Source organism: Candoia aspera, chromosome 3 (assembly GCF_035149785.1).
Source record: "Candoia aspera isolate rCanAsp1 chromosome 3, rCanAsp1.hap2, whole genome shotgun sequence".
Taxonomy (NCBI): Eukaryota; Metazoa; Chordata; class Lepidosauria; order Squamata; family Boidae; genus Candoia; species Candoia aspera.
Window position 1 is genome coordinate 51,304,290 of NC_086155.1, and position 13,048 is coordinate 51,317,337.

Sequence of the window (13,048 nt, forward strand, 5' to 3'; positions counted from 1 at the left end):
TATGGTCTCCTTGTGGGTGCCCATTTTCAGGGTGACCTTCCTTGTACCCTGGGTGGCCGGTCCCCCCCCCCCCCGCGCCGTGGAGCTGAAAGATCAGCGGCTTTGGGAGGGGGAAGCAGGGTAGGTTTAATGCGGAGGCAATGTCTGGGTGGATCAGGTTTCTGGAGCACCCAGAGTCCACCAAAGCTCCGACCGCGATGGCTTTGGGGCCGTAGGTCAGTTCGATTTCCCCTGCCAGGATGGGACAATCCCCACTCACCCTGGGGGTGTCGCGCCCATTCTTCACCACCTGCCCGGCAGTGCTGCTTAGGGCAGGTGGAAGGCGTGTCCCGCCGGCTGCTCCTGGGCGTCCAACACGTCCCCTGTGAGGTAGGCGTCCTCTTCCTCGTCCGGGGTCACTAGGGCTCCTGTCAGCCGTCTGGGAGGGTTGGGTGGCTTGTGCGGCACCTTCTGCGTTGGTCTGTGCGGGCGATCTGTCGTTCTGGCCTTGAGGCATTCAGCTGCCCAGTGGCCCGTCTTCCCACACCTGACACTTTGCCCACGGGCAAACCGATGTTGTCGCTCCGCGTCCCATGTCGAGCCCGACTGTGGAACTGGCCCTTTCCCACTGGGAGGGGGTCTGTCTTTCTTGGTCGCTAGCATGAAGGTGTGCTGGGCGTGCTCAGCCTTCCCGGCAAGACAGATCCACTCATGCAGGGAGTCTGGATTGTCTCTGTATAGTGCCCATTGCAACACCTCACGGTTGAGGCCATCCTTGAACATGTCCATCAAGGTGGCCTCGGACCATTCTGGGATTTTCCCCTCTAGGACCTTAAATTCAAGGGCGTAGTCCACCACTGCTTTTTGTCCTTGGCGAAGTCCTTTAAGGGTACTCTTGGCCCTTTCTTTGGCCAGGGGGTCTTCGAAGTACCGCTTTAGAGCTGCTAGGAAGGTGTGGAAGGTAGCTAGGGCTGGGGCTGCGGACTCTGACATCTGGACGTACCAGTCCGCAGCCCTGCCCTTGAGTTTTGTGGCCACCGCCAAGATTTTGGCCCCTTCTGTTGCAATGTCCATATTGCATCATGTAATTTGTGGCGTTCGTCACGAAGAACGACAGGTTCGTGGGATCTCCGTCAAATTTCACGGGGAAGTCCTTGGAGAGCCCCCCAACTTGCGAGACCCCCACCTGTGGGTGGCTAGGGATGACCCCCACCGGAATGGGACCACGGGGCCCTGAGAAAGAGTCCCGTGCTTGGCCCATTCCTCTCGGGGTTGTCAATAGGGTGGGTGGGGTGCCACGATCCCCCCTTACCCCCTGCGCAGTAGTAGTCTTTGTGAGCTCGCTCATCACCAATGCCATGGACTGGAGCATGTGTTCCAGGGCTTGTACCTTGGACTCCAGGGCTCTGAACCTGTCGGGTGTGACAGGGTCGTCCATCCTCGGTGCTGCCGGTTGCTGCCCGATCGGCAGTCCTGCGACTTCCCTCTTGGGCGTTTGGGGGTAGTGGAGTCTCCAGGTGGTGTAGGATGCCCCTGGCCGGGGTCCCGTTACGCCGTCCCAAGTGAAGAGTTGTTGGCTCCCGATTTCCTCTTCCATCGGGGCTCTCCACTCCGGGCTGGAGCTCCAGGTTTGGAACTGGGGCGCGGTGTGGGCAGGGAGGGAGCCCGTGTCCCATCTCGGGTGCACCGACTCCAGAAGCTGTCTGGTCGTCTCTCCCACTTGCGTTGCATGTTTCGTGCCTCCAGTCTGAAGCGCCAACTCCATGGCCGTCCCCGGTTCCGTCATCGCCGGTGTTCTCTTCTGCGGAAAAATTTTTTTTCCGGTGGAGACCAGCGAGGTTCGTTTTAAATGACTCTCAGCTTCATGTCAGGCTCTGCCTGAGACCCAATAAAAACACAGACGCTAGAGTAGACTTTAGGTTCTGGTTTTATTTGGGAATAGAATGCATGCCCTTAGAAAGCTGAGAGTGAGGGGAGCGCGCCGGAACGGGATTTAAATAGCCCGCGCCGGTCAGCGCTCCACCCCACCTTACCCCAGGTGCGCCCCACGAGTCCCAACAGTTCATCCTTGCCAGGTGAGAGGTCGTCCAGCCCCCTGCGCCCCGGGCATCGCCTTGATCGCCTTCCTGTGCGGTGATGATCCATTGCCGGGCGATCAGGCTTCTAATTCCTCGAAAGCCCGGGCGCGCCCTTCCGAACCTTGCCTGTTCGGTTGTTACTCAATTTCATGTCAGTTTCCTTTTATTGTTGCTTCCTGGGCTGCCGGACTCAGTCGTTACATAGTTTCCTTAAACCCCTTACTTCTTTTGTGTTTTTCTATTGCCCTTGCCTTATCATGGCTCAGGACCCATATCCCTGTATTGTCATGCGAGCCGTTGCGATGTCACAAACATCGCAACGGCGATCATGACACCCTCTCACTGACACTATAGACTCTTTGGGGCTTCTTGTTTCTTTCCTCCTCCTTTCTTCTTTTCTCTTCAACCCTTTAGCTTTTCTCTTCTTTCCTTCTTCAGTTCTGGAACTCTTTTATCTTCCTGGTGCTGTGCCCCAGCCACCAATACTGTTAACAGTGCCAAATCAAGCCATACAGTACACTGAGGTAGCCATGCCCCCTTTTAAGGGACTGGCTCCTCTCTGCTGCCACCCATGCCTCTCTTCAGCTCATCCAGTTTGACAGTTATGGGTGGCCATTTTCTCTTATCTACCATGATAGAAACACAAAAGCCCCCTCCCTTTTTTTTGAAGAAGAAGACATTTATACGTTTACAGATGTTTAATTACTATAGTTATCATTTTTAGTAAGAATTGCAAACTGAACATTTTATGTCTTCACCTCCATCTCACCTAAACTACTTCTGCATGTCACCATATGTAGTTCTAGTTGAGAACCACCAAGATGAGCTTCAGGCTTGTGAACAAGTATTCCCAGCTTCAGTTCTTTTGGGTGTTGTCAGTGCCAGCTCTAGGGTATATGGCATCCCTGGGCCACATTGACTGATGGCACCACCTTCCACCAATGTAAAGATTTGCATTTTTAGAATGATTTGGAAGTAAGGGTGGCATTGACACCCTAGGCCAGTACCTACTCAGCCTTAGCCTAAAGCCAGCCCTGGGTGTTGCCACAGAAATGAGCAAATCAAGAGGTGTCCTTCTTTTGTTACAATCAAACTATAGCATGGTTTTAGTGCCTGTTTGGCTTAGATTCTTTGCTTAAAGTGCATTTTGAGATAAGTGTCAAATCAACAATTAGGATATTAAATTAGGATATTAAAGCTAAATACAATGCCCATTCTGTTGGCATCTTTATACTATAAGTTACTAAACAGGCATATGCATTCCAGAAGTTCAGCACATGAAACCATCATTAATAACCAAACAATGTATTAAAAATATTTGAGACTAATGATATAAAGGTACTCAGGTAATAAACAGTTTACAATTTGGGGGGAATATAGCTCAAATAATGTTTAAATACTATTTTAATGGTTAAATAGTATTTAAAACTAACCACTAAATCAATCAAATAAGCAGTAATAAATCTATGAGAATTAAGCTCATTGTTCAGTTCAATAAGGGAAAGGCAAGGAGTTCAGAGAGTAGTGTGTTTGCTTTAGAGGGAGAAAAACAAAAGTTTCAGAGAGGAACCCATTGTATTCAGTGGAACTAGACATGAATTTGGGAATAACGTTGAATTCAGAGAGGTCTTTGGGCCAGAGTGAGTAGAGTCCCCATTCTTAGGAGTTATAGTAGATTCAGTCATGTTTGCCTTTACTGTTTATTTGGTTTTAATGATGTTTTTGTTTTGTGTGTTGGTTTGATTTTTTTTCTTTCTTTTATATGACACTCAGTCATATTATTTGAGTGGGGAAGCCATCTAAATGCTTTAAATAAATAAATATTAGACAGAGAGAAAGAGGGATTTCAAAGGGAAGTAGGGGAAGTTTAAATAAAATACTCACTTTGTACAGTATCTATCTATAGGACAGTGTTTCTCAACCTTGGCAGCTTGAAGATGTGTGGACTTCAAGCTGCCAAGGCTGAGAAACACTGCTATAGGAGAAGGCAGAAAGAGAGACACAGATTCATGCTACAATGAAGAAAGACAGAATTGTGGGGGGGGGGGGGGTTCCTGCCATAGCTGAGAGATATACAGGATGTAGCATTCACATGTGTTAAAGGGAGCACCTTACACACAGGTATCATTAAATTGATATGTTTCTGGATTGGAGAGAAGAAGAAAAGGGAGATCACCTTTCCTTTGCAGCTTATGGACAGAATTCTGGTCCCAGAAGATCCGTGTTAGGTAGCTCCTCCAACAGTTGGAAGGAAAAGAAGAAAAGAAGTGTTTCTTCTGAATGACTTCAGCTATGAGTAGAGAGGAAGAAAAAAGGATGACATCAGAGCAGAGACTAAGCTTGCTCAAGCCAGCCAAAAATTAGTCCCAAAGGTGGGCTTTTCCTTGTCCTTTTAAAAGCCATTTCTGTCCTGAAGCAAAGGTGTTACTAACCAAGGTAGTTCCATCTTGGAAAACTGCAGGACCAACAAATAAGCCAACAGGTGATAAAGACTCTTTCTAGACTCTTTTTAGTTAACAAGGGGGTCTCAAGGAAGAGCAGTCACCGAAAAGCTTATTGCTCAGTTTAACCAAGGGAATGGCCTAGGAAGAGATGGTGGCGCTGACATCTTCCTTAGACAAATACCCCCTGCCGTTGTTATATCAAGACCGGCATATAGAAGCGCAAATGGGAAGAGTTCATGTTTTCACAATCTTAGTATGGAAAGTCATCCTTGCTTCCTTTTTAGTATCATTTTTATTCCCTATGGCTATTGGAATTGCTATACACATGGTGTCATTGGAAGAACTCTCAAAAACATCCCCATTTTTCTTCAAACCTGCCAGACTCTATCTAGTGCAAAGAAGTATAATTTCTGACTGAAAAAGGGAATTGCAAGTGTTTTTGACCTCTTGGTTTGGCCAGAGTATTACATTTGCACAAAACCTTGAGCCAAACTGGATGCATGCTTTTTTGGGGGGCGGTGGGAGGGGGATATATCACATAACTAGCTGTAACTAAAAACAGTCATTTCTCTCAAACTACTTCCCCTTGCTCTCTTCAACTGCCCACCCACTGCATACAAGCACATCCCATAGTAACAATCTCCAGACAAGAATGGTTTTATAAAGTGATGAGGTATATAGGAACCCAGAAAGGCTGAGAGAAAAGTATGTCCAAATGCTCAAATACTTCATCCATTTCAACATCTTTCCTAAGAACAAGCTAAGTGAATTTCATTTTTCCAGCTAAATATTCAAGACATTTGCCCACATAAAGCAGGATCAGTCATGGTTAGTATTTGGATGAAGGACCAGCAGGGATGACCAGTGCTGTGAGTTAGACTTGGAAGTAAAAAAAATCCAGAAGATGGTATAGCAAACCACATTCATATCATGCCAAGAAATTTGTATGGATGTTTTCATGTAACTCATCACAAGCTGAGTCAACTCAAAGGTGACTTTACTAAAGAACCACAAGATCCTAAAAATAAAAAGAGCAATCTTTGGACTGAATTACACTGGGGGTAGAGATGGATTTGTGCAGGGTGAACTGCAGCAGATTCCCCTGCTCACTTGTTGAACTATTCCTCTATGCCCAGGCATATCCAGATCAAAACCTATCTAAATCCTCATTCCAGACTGAACGTTCTGTGACTCAGCCTTCTGAATGTTCTGTGACTCAGCCTTATGCTCAGTATGGTAGGAAATACCTGGAAGACACCGAATCAAGTCATCCAAGGCACTGATTAGTCAGTTTGCTTTCTCTTCTTGGAAGGCATGACAAAAAAACCTTCATGTAGAATAGAACTGCTTGCTTTCAAGAAGTTGGTGAAGTATAAAAGCCAGAAGACCTGGGATACCACCCAGTAAAGGTAATCCAAGATTGATTTATACTGATTAAAATTCATGGTAAATTTAATCTATTTCCCTTTATAAAATATCTGTTGTTTTAACTGATCAGTTCCGACTCTTCTCTGCTGGATTCATCAATAAATATACTGAATTGGGAGCTAGAGTTCTTTTAATATTGTCACCTCATCTGGTATGTGGATTTATCCATGTGTCAGATTGCTGGATGTATTTACTACCTGTGGGTTTGTGCGTTGATCAAGGCTTGAAAGGGGATTTGGGGTATGCTTGAATGCCTGCCTTGTACCTCTTAAAGTTAAAAGTATCTTTTACAAGTCTGAAATCCCAGGACAAGGATCACCATCTTTGAAGTATTGCTGGCAGGTTCAGTGGGCCCACCCACACGCACTCAGAATCACTGTGTCTTCTTCTGATCCCCATCACTCCACAGCCTTGTGGTCTAGTACTTGAAGTGAACAAAGGAAAACTCTGAAAAGGGGACATATCCTTCCCTAGAAGGCAAACTTTAGGGCTGGATTATTGTGTGTTCAGGCTGTAATTTAGCAATTACTGTAAATTATGGGAGTGGTGACACATATAACCAAGAAAACCTGGCAAACAGTTCTACATTCCCCACAGGTTATCACAAAGATGGAAGGGTTTTAGCAGAGATAGAATATCCCCAGCAACTCTGTTCTTCCTAATACCAGCACACTGATTTCCACATATTCCCACCCTCAATTATCTTGGCAGAGTGGAAGGAGGACAACTCCAGAGAGAAGAAACTTGGGACATCCACCCACCAAGGGCAGCACAACTTGGCCCTGAGTTCCCAAAGAAGCTGCAGAGCAAGGGTGGAGTCAGTTACTCTGACAACAGGGATTTTGCCAAAACAGCAAGTGGGTGATGCTGTAAGGCATTATTGTGGAAACTGTTGTAGCTGGGTTTTCCACCATCATAAAATGTAGGCAAAGATTCAAATGTTAGGAATGGGACAGGAGTAGTTTTCATTCAACTAGCCTTTTTGCTATTGCAAGATGAGAGAAACATCCCCAATGCAGAGATACTGGTATTTAAACTAAAGAAGCTCCGTTCAGTGCTTCCGTTCAGTCAGAATCTCTAGATTTTCTATTTTAAAAAGGCAAGAGAAGGTTCATTATCTTTTTATTCCAGGAGCCCTTGGTACATCCTGAAATCTTTTTAGTATCCAAGGGATGCTTTAAGCTTATTTAAAAATAATCCCCCTGAATTCCATGAGCTTTATTTGAAGGTAACACAAGATTGCAGCACAAGCCTACAGAGTTGTTCCTGCATTTCCATTACAAACTGCAAACTTTGGGGCTTAAAAACCATGCTCTACTTTTCCCCTCATTCTCCTTATTTTATTTAACACCAGCCTGGCAAAGAGCTGAATAAGTCAAAAGCTGGGTAAAAGTTGTGCCTTGCCTAATAAAGGTATTATCTTGCAACAGGTTTTTTGATGTTGTTTTCTAACTTAGCCATTTTTCAGCATGGCATGGATCATGGGGCAGCTGACTAAAACTATACATTAATGTGGTTGCATTTGGAACAGCAAGGGAAGCTGTGGCCAATTATGACCCTACCTGGGACAAAAGGACCTAGGACCTCATGCCCTTACCACCACCTGGCTAGACCACTGTAATGGTCTACTTGGGGCTGCCCTTGAAAATTACTTGGAAACTACAATATGCAGTGATCTGCATGTTTTCTGGCATCTGTCACTGGGAGCATATGACAAACCCTGCACTGGCTGCTGATTGCTTTCTGGGTACAATTTAAGGAGCAGGTTTTAACTTATAAAGCCCTTTACAGCTTGGTGCCTGGGTATCTGCAAGACTACCTATTCTAGTCAGGACCAGCCAATCAGTTAGATCAAACAGAGAAACAGTTACTAATCTCACATTTTTTGGAAGCTCCAGGGGTCTGAAGCAAGGAGGCACTACTTTTCCATGGCAGCACCAGTGCTGTGGAGCAGACTCCTGGTTGAGATCAGGCTAGCCCACTCTTATTGTTATTTTGGAAGCTTTTAAAGATGGAGTTGTTCTCCTGATTTTATTATTCCCATCTTCATTTTCTATTTTTATTATCTGTAATTTTCTGTTCAGGTCATGCTGCTTTACTGTTTTTATAATTGTTATACAGTATTGTGGATGTTTTATTTGGTTTTATATTTTATGCAAGCCATCAGAGTCTCTCTGTGTGTGTAGAAATGTGGGAAATATATATAAGCATGTATGCACTGCAGGTTAGTAGGAGTCTGAATCAGAAGGCAAAAACCTGCTTTGGAGCTTGAGGGAAGTGCACCTAAAACCAGTTTGCTGTTCCTGAAACCAGACATACTTTTTCCCACAACTGTGTGCAGCTGCAGATGACAGCCACACAATCCCAGGAAAAGAGATAGCTGCTTTAAGGAGTTGCAGACAGGTTGTATGATGATTCCCTGGTGCTCCATCTTTGCATCTCAAGTGCTGCACAAGCCTATGATTTAAAAACCTATAGCACCATCTAGTGAGGTGAAGAAAACACAATTATTCCTCATGACAGAAAGCATGATTTTTGGTATCTGTTTGCAAAACCTTAGGGCAGTGTTTTTTAACCCTGGCATGTTGGCTGGGGAACATGTTGGCTGGGGAATTCTGGGAGCTGAAGTCCACACATCTTAAAGTTGCCAAGGTTGAAAAACACTGGTCTAAACAGGCACTGGCTCACTAGAATTTCAGGCAGAAGCCTTTCCCAATGTGGCCTCGAATAGAATTTGGGACCTTTTGTATGCAAAGCTGTTATGCTATAAGATAGAAGGAAAAGAACATTTGTATAGAACCAGGGGGAAGTGAGCATGGCCAGAACAAAATCGTACTTGGAAGCACAGCCAATTCCATACCTATTTCATATACACAGAGTGGAAATCACCCTTATTGCACAAACCCAATACACTGTTACATGTACAGAGATAAAAATAAAATATTTTAAACAATTTAAATGTAGAAATACTTCAAGGGTCTTCTGTACTTCTAATATTTATTTGTAATTTTGTTGTTGTTGTTGTTCTATGCAACAGCATTTAATGTCTGAGGCTTGAGTTGTAGGAATCTGAAATCAAGCAGGAATGGGAAGTATGATGAATGGCAAAGTTATTTAAACTGCTATTCCCATTCTCATGTTCCACTGAATTGCCCTGGTGAAGACCCATGTCCCAGAACTCTTTGATTTCTATAACGTAAACTGGTTATCTATGTTTACTCCCTTTTATAAAATATACCTAGCCATCAGAGTATTCAAGCATATGTAGGGCAATAGATTCTACCAAATTAACTCATGCATTTGCATTCTGAGAATCTGAATGAGGATGTTGATAAGTACAGAAATAATTCCAACTAATTCCAGTAAGACAATCCAAACTATCTTATGGCATGAGCATTTCTCCCCTTAATTTTTTTCCATGCTACTGCAGAGCTGGCTGAGCATGATTCTACAATAGGGAGTAAATGTAGAGACAGCTATGAAATCTTATCAATCTATCCCTGACACCACTGGAAAAATTCCTAAGAATTAGGAGTGGGATAAAGGACTGCTATGGCCTACAGAGTTGGGAAAACAAAGGACCCCTGGCTACTTTACTACTTAATAATTCATTGTTTGTTTGCTCTGCAATAGCTACACAGGAAGAAACAGTGAAGCTTAGGAATTACTGCCAGACAACATATCCAGGGATACATTTTATTTTGATAACCAGCTGTCCTTTTTATTCTAAAGAGCACACCCCATCTCTGCATGATACAGTGTCTTATTTCACTTTTGCCTCTGGCCAGCTAAATATTTTCTGATCATGTACCAGTGACACTGTTGCTCTCCAGAGTTCTTTATAATTAGAAAATAACCTAGATACTTTGCTGAACATCCAGCAAAACTAATATATGCACACAATCCAACAAAACAGTTCTTAAACATTGACTGACAAAAGATCCTAGGCACAACCATAATTTTAAGAAAAGCTGTCAGTGGATAGAACCAAGGCAGATTTTGACTGCTGGGCAACGTTTATAAGACAGTGAGTTAAAAAGTAGCTTTAATCACAGTGGGTGCAGTTAAATCTAGATCACAATTGTGATTGACAAGCCATATAAGTAGACAGTAGAGATCAAGATTGTTACTGTTTTAATATATTTGAACTTAAAAAACAACAATTTATAATACCTTGCATTTTTTTATGAATTTGACAGGACAATTTTTGGCAGGGCAATACAGAAATATTGAATAATATTAGACATAATAATATTAGACATATATGGCAAAATAACATTTGAGTTGTCATAGCAAAGTGACTCATGTCAAAACTGAGTTTCTAAAAACAAAAAATGAAATGAGAAAATATTGGAACATCAAAGGTATGTTGTAGGAAATCAGTGCAACCATTCTTTTTAAACACTATTTACTTATATAACAAAGCAGTCTTAACATACAATAAATTTCCCAGTTACTATAGGAAGCTGGTAAGTTCATCCAATCTGGATGCTACTGCATATACAGAACATGGGACATCCAAGTATATTGTCCCATATATAATTGCTGGGGGAAAAGAACATATCAGTTGTTTTGATGTCCTCTAGATGTATTGATCTCCAGCTCTCATAACCCCTACCTACCCAATGACTTGCAAGGGATTATGGGAGTGAAGTCCAACACATCTGGAGAATGCCAGGTTAGGGAAGATTGTTTTGCATATGGATCAGATCTTACTGATTTAACGAATAACCTGCATAGCCGTACTGAGACCATCAATTTTCCTAAGGTTTTCATAGGCAGTTGCCTCACATTGAATCAAACTGTTGCTAACAACAACTTGCGACAGTTTTCCACATTTTCAGTCAGGAGACCTTCTCAATTATATCTGGACTAGAGAGAATCCAGGACTGTGCCTCTTGTTATAGCTTTCCCTAAATAACATTCTGGTTTTGGGGAAGAGAACATGCTTTCTTGCATAATGAGTGTAGTCTCTTCTGTATGAGGCATAATAAAAGATGAATAATGTGGTTTGAAGCACACCATGGGCAGAAAGAGATGAAATGTAAATCTGTAACAAGGACTGTTTCTATCTAGAGTGGTTAAAGGTCCTGGTAGGCATCCTTTTGTTTTGCAATTCTTTATTTTTATTACTAATAGATGGTGTGCGTGCACCCTCTCATGTCTGCAGATACACTATAGGTTTGTGTATGTATATGATCAAATAAACCATTTGACTTGTAGAGCACAGCACCACTATATAACGTCTGTGGCTGGTCTATGCAGGGCCCTTGGTGGTCTGTCTGCATGAATGTAGAGTTCTGCCCTAGAAGGAGTTGGGCAGCAGCTGAGGAGACAGAACTTCTATCCCAGAACCACATTCCAGAGATTAGATTAAAGCTGAACATTGATCTGTAAGGCTTGGCTGGCTCCAGTGAAAGTTAAAGCAGCAAGAATGATGGGACCCTGATTAATCTAGCAGTCAAGAGTTTCCAAAAATAAAGTGGGCCAGAGCGACACGGGGAGGGGAAGAGTATCACTCATCAGCTCAGGATTCCCATCCCTGTAATTCCTCCGTAAAATGTCAGATGTGACAGTCATAAGTCTGGGATGCTGGAATTTGAACACAGTTAACACTAAGGGGAAAAACAGTAAAACTTTCTGCCAAAAATATTTCATATTATTTTTTATAGAAACAAAAAACTCTCTCCTAATAAGATGAGCTCAAAGAATCAGTGCCCTCTAGGTATGATTCCCAGCTACCTGGCTTGGAATTATAAGAGTTATGGTCCAACATCCTTGAAGGGACTTTGGATGGGGAATGCTGCAATATAGATAGATGGTTTTATAACATTTGTTGTTAATTAGCCAGTTTTTATAACAAAACCTACACCAGCAGTGCAGTTTACCAAATAACAAGTAACTGTTCTCCAGGCCCCAACAATCAGTCCTGGTACCACCTGTTAATCAGTGCTGATGCAATAGAAATTCTGCTACATAACTCTGAAGCTTGAGTTTTGGTGGTCATTTTTGTAAGTATTAGAAAGGGGAACTGAAGGAAAAATGAAACATTTCTTTTAGATATGAAAAAGTAGAGCTAGACAGACTTCAATGCACCTACAAAGGTTTACTGAGTTGTTTTGAAAGTTAGCTTTGTTTTTAAAAATCTACTTCTAATTTTACAAGTCAGGGCATTTCACTGTTCCCCTTCTCTCTAACAGAGCCCTTTGTGCTACATTCCAAACCATTCTGGATACCGTTTTCAAACCTTCGATTCTGAAAGGACTGCAGAAGGTAGGGGAATCAGCAAAATTAAAAAAAAGATGCCTCATCTTTCATGAGCCAAAGGGCTTTCCACAAGTGCACACCATGCCACTATTTTTAAATTCACTTTACACACTATATTAGTAAATTACACAAAGCTACCAATTGTAAATGTGGCTAATACATATTTGCAAATATGTACATTGTAGAGATATGCTTCTTAGACTTAAGTGCATTGTTGAGTGCATATTTTATCAAATTACCTTTCTATAGAACGGGTATTTATCAGAAAGAATTGTGAATCATGAGATATATAACTGTATGGCAGTATGTCAACCATCTAACCTCTAGCAGATTTGATAATACGCAATTTTTTAAAAAGGATGTAAAGCTACGTGAGTACAAAGTACAAGATTATCTGTCATAACACATCCAGGTGTTAAGTACTTCAGCTTCTACCTTGCATGCCTTAGTAATAGTTATCTTCAAAATAACATGGCTGGAGGAATATTAAAAACTTTTACAATCCCAGTCCAATGTAAAAGCCATTCCAGAGATCCACTGCCCTCCAGAAGCATATAGCAATGCAGATATGCTAAATGCCTGCATCTATGAAGTCTACCTTTGCTCTGTGTTGTTGTTTTTCTAGAATGAATGAGTAGTATACTTCCTAGATGCTCCAACAGGCAAAATCAGTACTCTTCCATTTCTCTGCTCCAGCACCAAATGCAGTTCAGAGAATGCATCAAGTTTTTACTTCTTACAAAGCAGCTGCAGAGTCCATGGCATATACCATCCCATATCTTAAGCAGAATCAATTTCATACCTCATCTGGTTAGTAGCAGAGTTTTCATGTTTCCACATTCATCTGCGCAT